The sequence below is a fragment of the Talpa occidentalis genome, unplaced genomic scaffold, assembly GCF_014898055.3.
Source record: "Talpa occidentalis isolate TD23 unplaced genomic scaffold, MPIMG_talOcc4v2.1 talOcc4.4, whole genome shotgun sequence".
Classification (NCBI taxonomy): Eukaryota; Metazoa; Chordata; class Mammalia; order Eulipotyphla; family Talpidae; genus Talpa; species Talpa occidentalis.
The window spans coordinates 46,242,933-46,258,949 of NW_023604295.1; the positions used below are offsets into that span (position 1 = coordinate 46,242,933).

Consider the following 16,017-nt stretch of genomic DNA (forward strand, 5'->3'; position numbering starts at 1 on the left):
TGGAAATTGAGAAAACAGAATTCAGAAAATAACAAGAATAGACAATGAAATTAAAGCTTTGTACAAAGATAAAAAAATAAATTTCCCAACCTCTAATCCAAGAGATCAGGGGGAAAAAAAGAAAATATAATTACTCAAATAATAAAGGAAGAGGTCGTATCACTAAAGACTCTAAGATTATTAGAAAGATAATAAGGTAATGTTAGGAACAATTATGATAGGCAGTCTCTAACATGTTCTTCAATGATTCCTATGTCCAGGTAGTCATACTCTTGTGAAATCCTGTCTCCTTATGATGGACTGTACTTACTGGCATGCTTATTCATGAGATGTCACTTTCAGGACAAGGTTACAAAGGACAGTGACTTCCATTTTGGATTTCTAGCCCTTTCACTTGCTTACTCTGAGGGGAACCACCTGAACCACCTGTTGTGTTGGAGAGTTGCTTTGTGTAAATGCCCTCATTGCAAACAAAATGTTTCCAGTCTGCACTCAACAAGGTCATGAGACTTACTAACACCCATGTAAGTGAGTGTGAAAACAGATCTCTGAGGTCTGCTAACAGCAAAATTAATGAGCTTAGAAGCATAATTTCTCTTATCCTGCCTTGAAAGACAGCAGCCAAGACTGACCCCTTGACCTATGTCTTGCATAAGACCTTAAGCAAGAGACACCCAATTGCCCTGTGCCTGTAGGCATATACATATTTATACAAACTTTTCTAAAACATTGAAAATCATGGAGCATTTCCTAATTCACTCTGTGAGGTTAGCTTTACCCTAACATTTAAACCTAACAAAGACATTAGAAAAAACAAACTTTCAAGATTAGAGAATTAAAAAATTAAAAGTAAAATTAAAATTAAAAAACAAATGTTAAGCTAAATATCCCTCATGAATGCAGATAAGAAATCCTAAGCAAAATTTTATACAGCCAAGTACCAAAAGGATAATGCCTCATGACAAAGTGAGATTACAAGGAATGCAGGATTGGTTTGATATGCACAGATCTATCAATATAATTTTTTAAAAATTTATTTTTATTTATTTATGCATACAAGAACTGGGATATAGGCCAGTGATGGGGGTGGGGGGTGGAGCATGAGAGGATTTACCAGAGTCAGAGTGGGGAGCAGAATAGGCAGATCTACTGAAATACACTGCTGAGGGGGGCAGCTGGAGAGATAGGAGAGGTCTACTATGCCATATGGGTTACCTCCCTGTCAGGGGATCAAACTCAGGCCACAGTGGAGATTTTGAGGTCTTGTAATATTCTCTTTCTTGATGTGGGTGGTAGTTATATAGATGTTTCCTTTTTGATAATTCATTGAACTAAATATTTATAATTTGGCAATCAAAAATAACCTTCCTAGCCCAATATTATTATGAGAGAATCAATCTTTCAGGTATCTACAATTGTAAGCAGCATAAATAGGAAGTGACTATGTATTTAGGAATCTGTTGAACATTTGGACAGAGAATCAACTTCCAAATTCTTTCTTAGGTAATGCCAAATGTCCACATGTGTTCTACTGCTTCACTGAAATAGCGTTTCTTACTATGATCAGGCCACAGTGGATGGCGATAGCTTGATAGCACTGAAACTTTAACTCCTGTGCCACCAGGGAGGCCCAGATCTATCAATATAATTTACAGTATATACCAACTTTAAAAAAACTATAGCATCACCTTAATAGATATAAAAAAAGCATTTAACAAGATTATATTTGATAGAGCCTCAACAAACTAGGACTAGAACTTCCTTAACCCAACAAAGTGCATTTATGAGAGACCTATAACTTATCTATTAAGATGATGCTATGGTTTTATGATCAAATTACTGCATTAGAGATTTTGTTCTTAAATTTCCTGTCCCTATTGTCTTCCTAAATGTAGCTGAACATCAAATTTTCACTTAATTTGGATGCTAACAAGATTAGACAGTAATCTGACAATCAGTTTCTGATCCTATGCTATGCCTATTTCCAGCTCCATCACACTAGATAGCTTGCTTTTTGAGAGGAGAGGGATGTCACATAGTACACATTTCTAAAGCATTTGCATTTTGCCATTAGCAGTGGTGAAAGATACTGGCCGTGTGTGTGTGTGTGTGTGTGTGTGTGTGTGTGTGTGTGTGTGTGAGTGAGAGAGAGAGAGAGAGAGAGAGAGAGAGAGAGAGAGAGAGAGAGAAGGATGAGAGGGAGAGGCAGTGTGATCAGGATGCTAATCTATGCACAGTGACCTTTGTTTCTATCTGACTGAGCAGATGTAGGAATTAATCATTGTCACTCCTGGATGCTGCAGCTGCAGTGTCCCCCACTGCCTTTCTGCCCCTGATAGATTTATTAGTGCATTTTTGTTTGCTAGAAACATGCGCTGGCACAGAAGAACTGGCAAATTAGAGAAGCTTATCTATGAATATGATTCTCTAAAAATGTTAATTTTTTTTGAGTGAGGCAAAGAGTATTCATTACTTTCCACCAAGGCACTGCCCACTGCCCACAGGTGAACTCAAATCAAAATACATAATCACCACCATCCTCTCCATCTCATTCAGACAGAATATGTGCTGTTGCCAGAATTAATCCCTGGGGACTTTTCGTAAGTATGGCTCTGGTCAGCCTGATAAAAAAAGGTCTTCAAATAAAATGGAGGGGAAAAAATTAAAGTGAGATGAAATTCAAAGGGAATGCACCCTCCCCGTACACACATAGAAGCACTGCCTCTCCCTTGCCTTCCAAAATAAACCTGTAAGGACTAACTGGAAAGTCCCTGGTAGTGGCAACCACATTTGGAGGCCTGGTGACCACTAGGTGGCAAGAAGCATTATTTTATATACAACTTCATGGGCCTAAAGAACATGAGGAGAGAGCAAGTGACCCGGCAGGTGCGGTACAAACACACTTTGGGTCAATGCTGCAAGGGATCCACGCTCAAGTCTAACAGAGGTCCCATCCAGGCAACCCCACTGAGGCTGAAAGAACAGGTCCTAAGAACCAACATCTGCAGTATACATGAAAGTCAGGTCAGAGCCAAGACAGTCCTGGGGGCGGCGGGGGGCTGGAGGGTGTTTTCCAAAGCATAATGTACTTACTACTGACAAGGAGCAACAGAAATGGCAGATTCTTAGGACATGGATTCCTACTGCTGGCGTTTGCTGGCTCAGGGTAACAGGTCACATTAAGTGCCCTTCAGAAGGGTCCATGTTAAACACCTTGGATCCATGGTTTTTTTGGAGTCGGATCTCTTGGCCTCTGCCCTCCACCCATCAGTCAGGTCCTGTCTCCTTAAAGTAGGTGATTTCCTTTCCAATACTGTCTCCTGGCTAATTTCCTTGATAAAAATCTCTTTGCCCTGGAAATTATGCAGGTAAAGAAGTACTTCTTTCCAGTAACTGTGATAGCTTATGAGCTCCAGGTTTGAGAGTGGATGTTCTGGGGACCCAACTTTTTCTTCCACTCTGGAAATAACTGAAATCAGTGAGCATTTGCCATAATCCTGTCACATGTGCTGAGGCATAGTTAGGATACAGGATGCATTGTAGTTGAGGAATGAATCTTTTCCTTGGAATAATATCCAATCAGCTGACAGTTAGTGTGTCCACTTCTGTCCTGACAGAACAGAAAGGGTGCCACATCATAATGTAATGTCTCATGGTCCAGAAAAATCTTGGCCAACATGCACAGGTTTTGGCAGTAGATCTTGTTTTTCTTGCTAACCAGTGCAAACACAGAGATTGAGCCTTTGCAATAATCTCATCACTGGGTGGGTGTTTCCACACATACTTAGTCACATTTCGGTGGAGTATTGTTTGGCTCTTCATGTATTTTAAACAGAATTCACACATGTAGAGACACCCCAGTCTTGCATAATCTTTAGGATAAGGAGAATGGCACCAAGTATCAGGCTCATAACAACCAAAAGCAATTGTTTTACTCATGTTTCTCCCCTCTGTGATTTGGCATTGCAGTCTTAACCTCTCCAAAATCTCAAAAGCGTGAGCTTGTGCTCTCTGGAAAAAATCCAAGTCATACTCACCACTCGAGTATGGCCAAGTTTTCCAAGAGAGGTTCCCGAGGTCTGTCTATGTTCCGTAGCAGTTAATACAATATCCTTTCATTGAAACTAAAACATGTTAATTTTTTTCTACACATCTGAACCTATACATTCTTTTTTTTTTATGCTTAAAAGCAATTTTTTTAATAATAAATTTTATTTTTATATTCCCCATACAATTGCAACCCCCTTATTTTGACCCCAAACCCTCCCCTCCCACCCCCTACCCCCCATAGAGTGTCTCTGTGAACCTATACATTCTTAACTCTTTAAAAGAGGAAGAAAAAAGAGAAAAGGGGAATAAATGCTAGTACTGTTATTTATGTAACATCTGAACAGTTATTTCCCATTCTGAACATTGGACCAGCTCCATGGCCATACAACCTAGGATTGTAAAGAACTGATTATCTTCTAACATCTATACCCCTCTTTTTACAGCTGACTCCTTTTAGTTCCCAAATGTTAGAATCCATATCCCACACCCAGAATCTAGAAGTCTTTGGCTCTAGGCACAAGAAAATAAGTGCTCTAAATTAGTACTAATTTTATTTTACACCATGTGCTTCATCACCATAATTAAAACTTTCCAGACCTCAAGCATCCCCACTACATAGATATCCCTGCAGCTTTACCAAATCCACACCTGGTGATATTGGCACAAACTGGATGGGAATTAAAGTAGCCACAGCCCTTTGAATGTTGGCAGTTAGCTCCAGAATCCAATATAAGTTTCCTGTTTTTACTTTCATACCCAAACCCCATCTCAAGCAACTCAGCATGCCCTGAGCCAGAGGTTGAAAGGGAATAACCAGTGTATATTTAAAGTCTTTATTCCTTTCTGGTGGCCCACTACCTGCCCAAATCCTAGATATGTATGGTAGCCTGGGCCTTTCTAGTACCACCCCATACTGGGACTTGGGCTAATTTTTTGCACTCCCTGACCCTGCTTGATGAACTGTAGTCTCACTCAGAGTTTACTCTCAGTTTGATTCTTTTTGTATTTCTTCCTCAGAATGATTTCCTGGTTATAGGCATCCTTGTATGTTCAATTCCTAAATTACCATTGTTTGTCCTTTCATGTCCCCAGCATCTGGCTTATATGTCTTAGTCTTATGAGTCTACCTAGACTCCTGAATTCAAATTGTCCTGTTTAATCACTTCAGTTACCATTTTGAATCCAAATTCTAACACTTTCTGTCTCTTGTTAACCTGAAAATCCAGGGGGGGGCTTTTAAAAAGACAAAGCATGTTTATTTGGGTTCAAATAATTGCAATTCAGGGTAGACAACTTCAGGTAGAAACCTGAAAGGTTCCCCAAAGAAGGACAACGTCAGGGAGCTTCATGGGAAAAAAAGAAGTTAAGTGGTTAAAGAAGAGTTAATAAGTGTTAACAAACCTTAAACTATTGTTGGCTATATGTAATTGGTTACTGATTCTGTTCTTTGGCAAAAAGTCCATAACCATCCATTTTTGTGATCTGGATGACTTCTCAAATAATTGTTTGCCTGATGTTTTTTTTAAAACAGTTGCTTTCTGGCTCAGTTCAAAAGTTTTTACTTAGTTCAAATGAGATAAGTAATAAGATTTCCCCTGTAATGGCCACCAGGTTCCATTTTAAAAATAGCTCCATAAATGTCAACTTTTCACACTCTCATGGTGATACCAGGTACCTTATTAAAAGATGATGGGTAGGGCCTCTCTAGTGGTGCAAGGGGTTAAATCTCAGCACTATGAAGCTATCCACAGCCACTGCAATGCGAGTTCGATCCCTGACCAGGGAGGTACCCACATGGCGCAGCAGACCTCTCCTGTCTCACCCACTGCTCCCCTCAGCAGTGTATTTCAGTCCATCTGCCTGTTCTGCTTCCCACTCTGTCTCTGGTGAATCCTCTCACCTCCCACACCTCTGGTTTGCACCCCAGCTCTTGTATGCATAAATGAATAAAATAAAAATATTTTAAAAAAATAAAAGATGACAGTTTAAATCTCTGGATGTCAACTTTAGTGATTGGGTCCTCTCCTTCCCTCCAAATAAATAAATAAATAAAAGCAGAGCAAGGGTCCATGGACAGAATAATAGGTAAGTAAAATCCACTATTTACGTATAATGTAATATTATTCAATCTTTAAAAAGGAAGGAATTCTGGCACATGTTACAACATGGCTGAATCTTGAGAACATTATGTTAAGTGAAATAAGCCAGTCACAAAATTGCAAATTACTCTATGAATCCACTTTATGAGGCATCTAATATAGTCAGATTCATAGAAATAAAAAATAGAATGTTGGTTGCCAGGAACAGGAAGGGAGAAAGAAAGGGGGTATTGTTTAACAGGTATAGAATTTTATTTTTGCAAGATGAAAAACTTCCAGAGATGGTTACACGATGGCTCTAAACTACAATATCCACTTACTCCTTTTAAATTAAGTTGTCCTCCCAACACACTAAGCAGTGGCCATTCCTCAAGCATACCATGCACCACACTTTTGTTCATGCTCATCCTTATTTCATGACTCTTCTCGTTTTTCACCTGACAAGCTCCCATTTACCCGTTAAGACAAATGTCTATCCAACAAAGTGTGGGCCCTGGACCAGCAACATCACTGTCATCTGGGCACTTGTTAGAAATACAAATTCTTGGGGCCCTACTCTAGACCCTGCTTAATATGAAACTCTGGGGGGATAATGACTAGCTTTGTATACTAACAAGCTCTCCAGGGGATTCTGGTGAATTCTAAAATTTAAGAACCACTCTTCTAAGGCATACTTCCTTTATCAATGCCCATAGCACTTTGCACATACCTATATTACTACATTGATTCATTATTATATTGATCTATTCACTTACCCACTTCCTCTAGTATATTTTGAGTCCTTAGAGTCAAATACATTATTTTTGCTTAACACCTACCACAGTGTCTAACATATAGGAGATGCTTGATAAGAGTTAGGAGCCTAATATATACTCCATTCCCATCTAGGATTCAGAGCAGTTACAGTGCCTATAAATACACAAGACTGATAATCAAATGATGTCCAAGGTTTCTGTTCTTCCACACAAGCCTAAAACCACACATACTGACAATGCCAAACGTCAGCAAGGATGCGGCAAAACTGTGTCTTACGCTTTGCTGGTAGGAATATAAAATAGTATTGCTACCTTGGAAAACAGTTTAACAGATTCTTGTAAAGTTAAACATATACTCAGCATTCACACTTCTGGGTATTTACCCTAGAGAAATAAAAATTCAGGTGCAACAAAACTTGTAGACAAATGTTTATAGCAGCTTTATATATAATAGTCAACAACTGGAAGCAACCCAAACATCCTTTGACAAGTGTATGGATTAAAAAAAAATGTGTTGTATATCCATGCAATGAAACACTAATCAGCAATAAAAAGGGAACAAGCTATTTATACATGCAACAACCTGGGAGAAGCCAATATCATATGGTTAAACATTGTATGGTTCCATTTACATTGCATTCTCAAAAGATGAGTATATAATGATGGAGAATAGATCAGAGGTTGTCGGGGGTTATGGTTGGGATAAGGGTATGACTGAAAAGGGAGGGAGATTTTCTTTTGTTTGCAAGATGAAATAGTTCTGTGTGAACTACTTTAGTGTCCTGACTACAGCAGTGGTCACATTATACATGTGATGTGTTTCATAGAAATATACACAAACAGAGATACAAATACTGGCTAAAATTCTGATAGGGTCTGTAGTTCACTTAATAGTATCGCACCAGGGCCTCCCTGGTGGCGCAGGCAGTTGAGTGCCGCACTGTGAAGCTGTCTGCAACCTCTGCAGTGCAGGTTCAATCCCTGCCAGCCGGCGAGAATCCCACATGGCGCAGCAGTCCTCTCCTGTCTCACCCGCTGCTCCCCTCAGCAGTGTATTTCGGTCCATCTGGCTGTTCTGTTCCCCGCTCTGTCTCTAGTGAATCCTCTCACCCTCCCGCACATCTGGCCTGTACCCCAGTTCTTCTATAAATAAATAAATCTTTAAAAAAATAGTATTGCACTAAAGTTAATTTCCTAATTTTGATAATGTACTCTGTTTATGTCAGATGTTATCTTTGGGGAAAACTCAGTGAAGTGTACACAGAAACTGTGCTCTGTTTTTTTAATTTCTTGTGAGTCTTAAATAATTTAAAAATAAAGACTTTTTTGAGAAATACAAAGCACAGAGATTCCTGGTGAACGCTAAGTTGAAAAGTACTACTTGCTGTAGTGCTAAAATGGCGCCCAGAAAGTGGAGAGCTCACTACGCAGTGGAGGTGGGAAAGGAGAAGGAGGAGCGGACATTCCTGCCTCAGAGGCCATCAGCTAGAACACTGTTAGCCCCGCTAAGTCCTGCTTCTTTGGGGAGGAGTGAGTGCTGGGGTGGAGAGAGATAAAAGCCTCCTCCTCAGCAGTTTTCCACGTGGGGAGAGAGCAAGGGAACCCATTCCTCATAGGCCTCGGTGAGAAAATAGAGACTCTAAGGGCTCCTCCTTAACAATGTTCGCAAAAGAATCAAACTTTACCTCAAATCCCAGCTTTGTCACTTGCTCTTCATGTAACTTGATTACTTTATTGAACTTCCTAAATTCCATTTCCTATGTAAAAATAAGAGTTTTGATACTACTATATCAGAATGCTGTGAAAATTGCATTAGATGGCATATGTAGAGTATTTAGCAACTGCTTAGTACATACTGAACAAATAATCAATGTCGGCTCTCCTTTTAGTATTCTAAGTAGGAAAAACATAAAGGATTCTGATTATAATATAGTTTTGTTACTTCAAAGCTTCAGGATCCTTCAGTATTACAAATTCATCAGAAAATCAGTACTTAGTCCCTATGGTATAAATGCAGACAATTTAACTTAAAGTTAATAGTTCCCTAATGTGCTTTTTTTGCTTTAGATTTATTTACATTTATTTATTTACTTGTAGTTTAGATACATCATCTCTAACCTTTTTAACACTCAGGAGGATAAGTTTTATTTTTCCCATCCTGAGATGAAGATATTGCTTCAGAATAGTCAGGCAAATCACCTACCACGCACAGTTATCTGGTCAGCTGGATTTCAAAGTTCACACTTTTTCTACTACATCATGTTACCTTAGTGTTAATCCACGAAAGCTGCTTAAACACATGCAGGCAGATTATCTATCAGTTGCTCCTTTCATATCAGATTCCAGGGCAGAATAAACAACTCTGGTCACAGCCTAGGACAGACATTTCCAGACCACCGCTGGGGCCAAGACTTGGAGACACTAGACAATGATGGGAACCATGAACCCAAAGCCAGTTGTAGCAAGAATTCAGTTTGGGGTTCCAGCCAGTAGGTAATGCCAGGAGTCGTACAGGGAATCCTGGCAAGGTCTGAGGTCCAGGCCAGCATCCAGAATCTGAAGGGGTAGGCAAAGCCCAGCAGAAGGCACTTCAGGCTCCATGCAGCTCCAGGACTCAGGACTTCCTCTGAGACTCCTGTTAGTGATAAAAACCAGTTAAATGAGGACTTTGAGGAGCCTCAGTTGAGGAGGCAGCTAAAAATCCTACTGCAGATTATTAAAAAGCAGGTCAGGAAAGGGCCTCCCCGGTGGCGCAGCGGTTGAGCGCTGGGTTGCGAAGCTGCCCGCGGCCTCTGCGGCGCAGGTTTGATCCCCGGCTGCTCCCCGGCCACCGGAGGAGGGTCCCACATGGCGCGCAGACCTCTCCTGCCGCCCGCTGCTCCCCTCAGCAGTGTCCTTCGGTCCTTCTGCCTGCTCTGCTCCCCGCTCTGGCTCTGGTGAATTCTCTCACCCTCCCACGCTTCTGACTGTACCCAGTGCTTGTATAAATAAATAAATAAATCTTAAAAAAAAAAAAAAAGCAGGTCAGGAAGGCCTCAGACAGAAGTTTATGGATCAGTCAGATGGACACAGGTCTCAGGAGGTAGATAAACTAGGGGGGAGGTGAAAGGATACATGGGAACCAGGAATCAGGACATGTGGATGAGCTGTCCCAATGGCACCCCTATCCAGCTGTAAAACTGCATGAAGATCCATCCCTTCATCGTAAAATGAGGAAATCAGGTCAGATCATTGGTTTAAGCTGTGTTTCTCAGAACCCTGTGACTCAAATTCTCTTCTAAGCAATTATGGGGGCAGAGTACTGTGGAGCAATTTCTGCCTTTATAGCTGTCTCCCTCTTGTCTCTTCTAAGTCCTGACCTCTGAGATTCCTTCTAATTCTATTGATTTATCCAAGATAACAACATTTAATAAGCTTCCTAGGCTCACGGTTCTGTAGAAGTTACTGATGGGGACAAACCTGAATAAAACTGTTCTAGCATCATGAATTTCAGGTTCTGGCCCAGCGGGGAATGATCCCAGCAACGGAGTCATTCAAGATTCCTCTCAGATTCCAAGATGCACCAAGACCCCAAGTGCCCTCTCATAAATCTGAGGACAAGAAAGAAAAGGAAGAGGGACCGGAAACATCACCAGTATGGGGAATCTCTTGCCTCAGAGAGGTCAACTTACATATCAGGCAGGAGATGGCAATAATCTGGTTTATAGCAGATTCCCTGTGCTCAGGCATTTCATGTGGCCAATTGTGTTTGTGTTTTATGCTCTACTTAAAATCAGGGCACCTGCTCTGCCCTTTGGGAAGTGCTATGAGTTTTCTGCTATGAATTGCTCACGGCCTTTCAACAGAGAGAGGAAGTTGAAATCATTGCTTTATGTTACAGCACATGCCTACACTCTCGGGTCTAAGGTTATATGAGAGAAGTGGCACCCCTGCCTGCCGTGTGCCTGGTAAACGCAATAAAAGCCTGAAAAAGCCACCGAGGGCACCAGGACTCTCCTCCTTCACCCATCTGCTCGGATCATAGAGATCCTGCACTGTGCCCTTCCTGCACTACAGGGTTCTCCTCTCATCACTAATCTATCTTTATAAGTATGCTTTTTTATTACTAACATAAATTTAGTCATTATAATAAAATAATGGGCATTTGGTCTTCTATCTAAATTTCCGTATTTAAACTTTTAAAATATTTATTTGCAAGCTTGTGTTTTTTTTAAAGATTAATTTACATATGCATACAAGAACTGGCATACAGGCCAGAGGTGTGGAGGGTGAGAGGATTCACCAGAGACAGAGTGGGGAGCAGAACAGGCAGATTGACTGAAATACACTGCTGAGGGGAGCAGTGGGCAAGTCAGGAAAGGTCTGCTGCGCCATGTGGGTCACCTCCCTGGCCAGGGATTGAACTTGTGCCACAGCGGCTGCTGATAGCTTCATAGTGCTGTGTCTTAAACCGTTGCGCCTCCAGGGAGACCCCGCAAGCGTGTATTTTTAAGTCAAGTCTTTAAACCTGTTTATAGTCTAAGAGAGCTATGCACTCTGAAATTTGTACACTGGGAATTTATATGCATATTCACTTATAAATATCTATAATAAATACATATTGACATACCTAAATTTTGTTAAATGGCCCAGAGGATCCTGAGAAAATAACTGTTAATATTAAATAAAAATTTTGTTCTTTTTAAAAAGAGAAAAACATAGGTTAAGAAAATTGTCTTTGCAGTGAAAAAATTAGGAATCAGGACTTGGTGTTCTAATGAGCTGAAGACATTTGCCTTTGTGGCTCCAGGTTTTCTTAATACCCTGACAAGTAGGTATTTAGGAATTGTTGAATTAATGGTTGATAATAATATCATTAAAAAGATAATAACTAATAAAACATGGAGACACCGAAGTCATCAACAGGGGAATTTGGGAGCAGGATATTTAGCAAGTTTTCTTTTGCACTTAATAGCTAAATATTTTGGTGATTGATTGATCGATATATAAATTCTATTGTATCCCTGGTAACCAGGTCATTCTGTTGTTCCTGCTTAAGGGAGAAAGGCAGAAATGTAAAGCGTGACTGGCTTGTTAATAAGCAGTGGCAGGGAAAGAAACTTGCCTCTGGAATAAGTTGAAAAGGGAAGAGCTGGAAGGACCTCAGATTTCATCAGGTTCAATCACTGCCAACCATTTCATTTTCTTCTGGCAGAATATCTTTGTTCTTCTAGCTCCTCTCCAGCATCAGCGGCCTGAACTGATTTAATACTAGGTAGAAGCTCTTAAAGCAATGTAAAACAAAGCAATGTAAGGACCATGACCACAGGATAGCAGGTGTATTTAACAGAGAATAGGCCTACCCAGGACACAAGGCAAGGCTGACTGTTTTAACTCTCGTGAAAAAAACAATCAGGCTACAAGGATGTGTAAAGACGTGTTTCCTAGACTAGCTGTAACCAGCAAATCAACCTAAGATCAGTAGAGTTTCTGAAGCCAGGGAACGGGATGCATGTTGTTAACCTCTGAGCAGATGTCAGCCGAGCATCTGTAGTCTGTGTGGTGATGAAGGTGAGGTCTCATCCATCAATTGCTCGACAAGGGCTGTCATCGCCCCTCTAAGCCTAGATGGCCCTCAACACATGATGTTAGAGACATACTAGACAAAAGCATTTCCTGGGGGTATTCTTCAGGAAGAATTCAGCCAATGGAAAGGAATCTTTCTAATGGCCTGATTTCATTGGAGACAAGTAAACATGTGTGTGTACATATATGTGAATATAAATCCCCCCAATATGCTGCACTTTCATAGAAACAAAGAATGGGAGAACAAAAAGCTTCATAAGCATCCTATTACAGTTTTTTCTCTCATTTATATTTAGATGCCATTCAGCATCATACTGAGAGGGGAAGCAAACGAGGGTGTTACCCAGATGACAAGGCTTTGCAGTGAGAGTTTAGAGTGTGGGGATTTGCCAAGGAGTCAAAAACCAGTGTCTGTGGAAGACCACGGCACTTAGAGCCACCCAAATATCTCTGGCCCTTTTATGTTCAGTAATGCCAGGGAGCTCCCAGTCATTCCAAGGAAATTCCCTTCAAACTTCTCTGCCACTACCCAGAATGGATCTCTCTTAACACTCGGGCACAAAACAGCTTTGATCTCCCTCTGACTGCCAGGGATTTCTGCTACTTTAGAGCCGTTTGACACACTTTTGGAAGGACAACAGTTCTCATCCTTCCACCTGACAGAGGAGAATTTTGCCAAGTAAAAATGAGATTAGGGAAGAGGACAAAGAAAGGAAGAAAAGATGGGCCTTCGGTAGTCGTTAATGAATTCATTAATTCAGTTCATTCAACAAATGCTTATGAAACACTTAACATTTTCCGAAGACTTTGCTCGGGACTAAGATACAGATGAATAAGAAACAACCTGGCTTTTGAGAAGTAGAAACGGTCTAGTGGGGCAAACATAAAAAAAACAGGTATATAACACAGTATTTGTATTGAGATGCACAGTGTCTCTAACACAGTGAAGTGTTAGAAGGACTTAGAGGAGGCCACCAAACCTAGACTGAGGGCATCATTCAAACAGATACATGCTCTTATTTCTTTGAAGCTAATGAGGTAAGTCAGTCATAAAGAAAATGTTGGAAAATACCTCATGTAACAAATAAAAAGATTGAGTGGTAGCACTGTAAGCTTGACTGATTGATATTGGAGACTGTCAGTTTTGGTGACAAAAAATGTACAAAGTTGGGTAATTTTCTTCCCAGACCTTGACTGTCTTGATTCTTTTTTTTTTTTAAAAGATTTATTTATTTTTATACAAGAACTTTGGTGTAGGGCAGAGGCACAGGAAGGTGAAAGGATTCACCAGAGACAGAGCAGGGAGCAGAACAAGCAGAAGGACCGAAATACACTGCTGAAGGGAACAGCGGGTGATTCAGGAGAGGTCTGCTACGCCATGTGGGTTGCTCCCTGGCTGGGGATCGAACACATGCTACAGAAGCTGCAAATTGCTTCCTAGTGCGGTGCTTAACCCTTTGCGTCACCAGGGAGGCCCTTAGAGGGTAACATTTGAACAAAGATGTGAAGGGAGAGGACAAATGAGTGAGCCATGTAGATATGTAAATTAAAATGATCCAGGCAAGGAGAATAGCCACATCAAAACCTTGAAGTGAGTGAAGCCTGTGTGTAGTGGAGTGGGCAAGAGGAAGAAGTAGAAAATGAGGTTGAGAGTTCATAGGGACCAAATGTGTAAGCCTGTAGAACCAGGTAAAGATTTTGTCTTTCCCTCTGAGTAAAATGGAGAGTCTTTCCTGGGTTTTGAGCAGACATGACATGATTTACTTTGAATGGATTGCTTTGAATGCTCAAGATCCAAAGTAGGAGTAGGGAGACCAGTTAGGAGGCTATTGCTGTCATTCAAATTATAAATACAAAGTAAAACTTGTATCAGGCTGGTAGCAGCAGAGGTGAAGAGCAGTAGTTGGATTCTGGGCATATTTCAAGGATAGAACCAATAGGATTGCAAGACAGATTAGATGTGGATAGTGGGCAAGAGTGAAGGATGATTTCAAGATTTTTGGTCCTAGAAAATAGAGAGGTGAAGTTGCCATTACCTGAACAGGGGAAGAATGTAAAAACAGGTTGAGGTAGAAGACGAGGGATTAAATTTTGGATGGATTGTGTCAGAGTGGGATATTGGTTTTTAAAATTTCTGAAGTAGAACCATTCCAAATGACCAATATCTGAAAGTAGAATAAAGTGAAGTCATTATGATTAAAGTATTTAGAACTTTGGAGTTTGAAAAGTTAATGAGGGCCTCACCTGGTGGCGCAGGCGGTTGAGCGCCACGCTGTGAAGCTATCCGTAGCCTCTGCAGTGCCAGTTCAATCCCAGCTAGCCAGCGAGGGTCCCACATGGCGAGGCAGACCTCTCCTGTCGCGCCTGCCCCCCTCAGCAGTGTATTTTGTCAGTCTGCCTGTTCTGTTCCCTGCTCTGGCTCTGGTGAATCCTCTCAACCACCTGCGTATCTGGCCTGTATCCCGGTTCTTATATAAATAAATAAAATAAATTTAGGGGCCTCCCCGGTGGCGCAGCGGTTGAGCGCTGGGTTGCGAAGCTGCCCGCAGCCTCTGCTGTGCCGGTTCGATCCCCGGCTGCTCCCCGGCCACTGGAGGGTCCCACATGGCGCGCAGACCTCTCCTGCCGCCCGCTGCTCCCCTCAGCAGTGTACCTTGGTCCCTCTGCCTGCTCTGCTTCCCGCTCTGACTCTGGTGAATTCTCTCACCCTCCCGCGCTTCTGACTGTACCCAGTGCTTGTATAAATAAATTAAAAAAAAAAAAAAGAAAGAAAATTAGAAAATTCTTAAAAAAAAAAAAATTTAAAAAAAAAAAAAAGAAAAGTTAATGAAATCTCCTAGGACAATCTCCTAGGGTGGTGGTCCAGGCAGGACAGGAAGGAGCAGGGCCATACTACTCTCTCCTTTATGATACAAAGTTTGAATATAAATGGTTAAAAGATCACACAAATATACTTTTGAGGTGCACACAATTTGAATTGGGTTCATTTTTTGAGCCTAATACATTAGAAATAAACAAGATAGCAAAGTAGTCACATTTGCTGAAGCATACCAAATAATATTATGATAAAGCTGTTTGGAACATATCCAGATGAGATAGATCGATAATCCCATTATAGCAAAGATTTAAAAAGTGGATTGAAAAAAATTCAAAACATTTTCACAATTTAAATCTTCATTGATTTATTAAAAAGTTTTTGGAAAGATGTTCCTCTTTGGTTTTAGGTAGGTTTAAAGATCAGTGATACCATCTGTATTGATTCGCAGGTAGCATCTTAGAAAACATGGCCCTGTGGCATTGTAGAGAAGTTTCTATTTAGTGACGCACAGTAAGTTGACTGTGCCCCATTCCCAGGTCATGTTTCCAAACTCAATCCTTAAACATCATTAAGAAGAAACAGGATGGGGGCCTCCGCTGGTGGCGCAGGGGTTGAGCGCTGGGCCGCGAAGCTGCCCACAGCCTCTGCAGCGCCAGTTCAATCCCCAGCCACAGGTCCCACGTGGCGCGACAGACCTCTCCTGCCTCGCCCGCTGCTCCCCTCAGCAGTG

At 41.2% G+C, this 16,017-nt stretch overlaps 1 protein-coding gene and 1 pseudogene across 4 annotated transcripts in view; one reads left to right on the top strand and one right to left on the bottom strand.

Annotated features, from left to right (window-relative positions):
• Positions 1-16,017, top strand: part of GPR156 (G protein-coupled receptor 156) — a 93,727-nt gene that overhangs the window by 54,507 nt on the left and 23,203 nt on the right. The gene's annotated exons all lie outside the window — the stretch shown is intronic.
• On the bottom strand, positions 3,180-6,601 carry LOC119257044 (histone acetyltransferase KAT7-like; annotated as a pseudogene).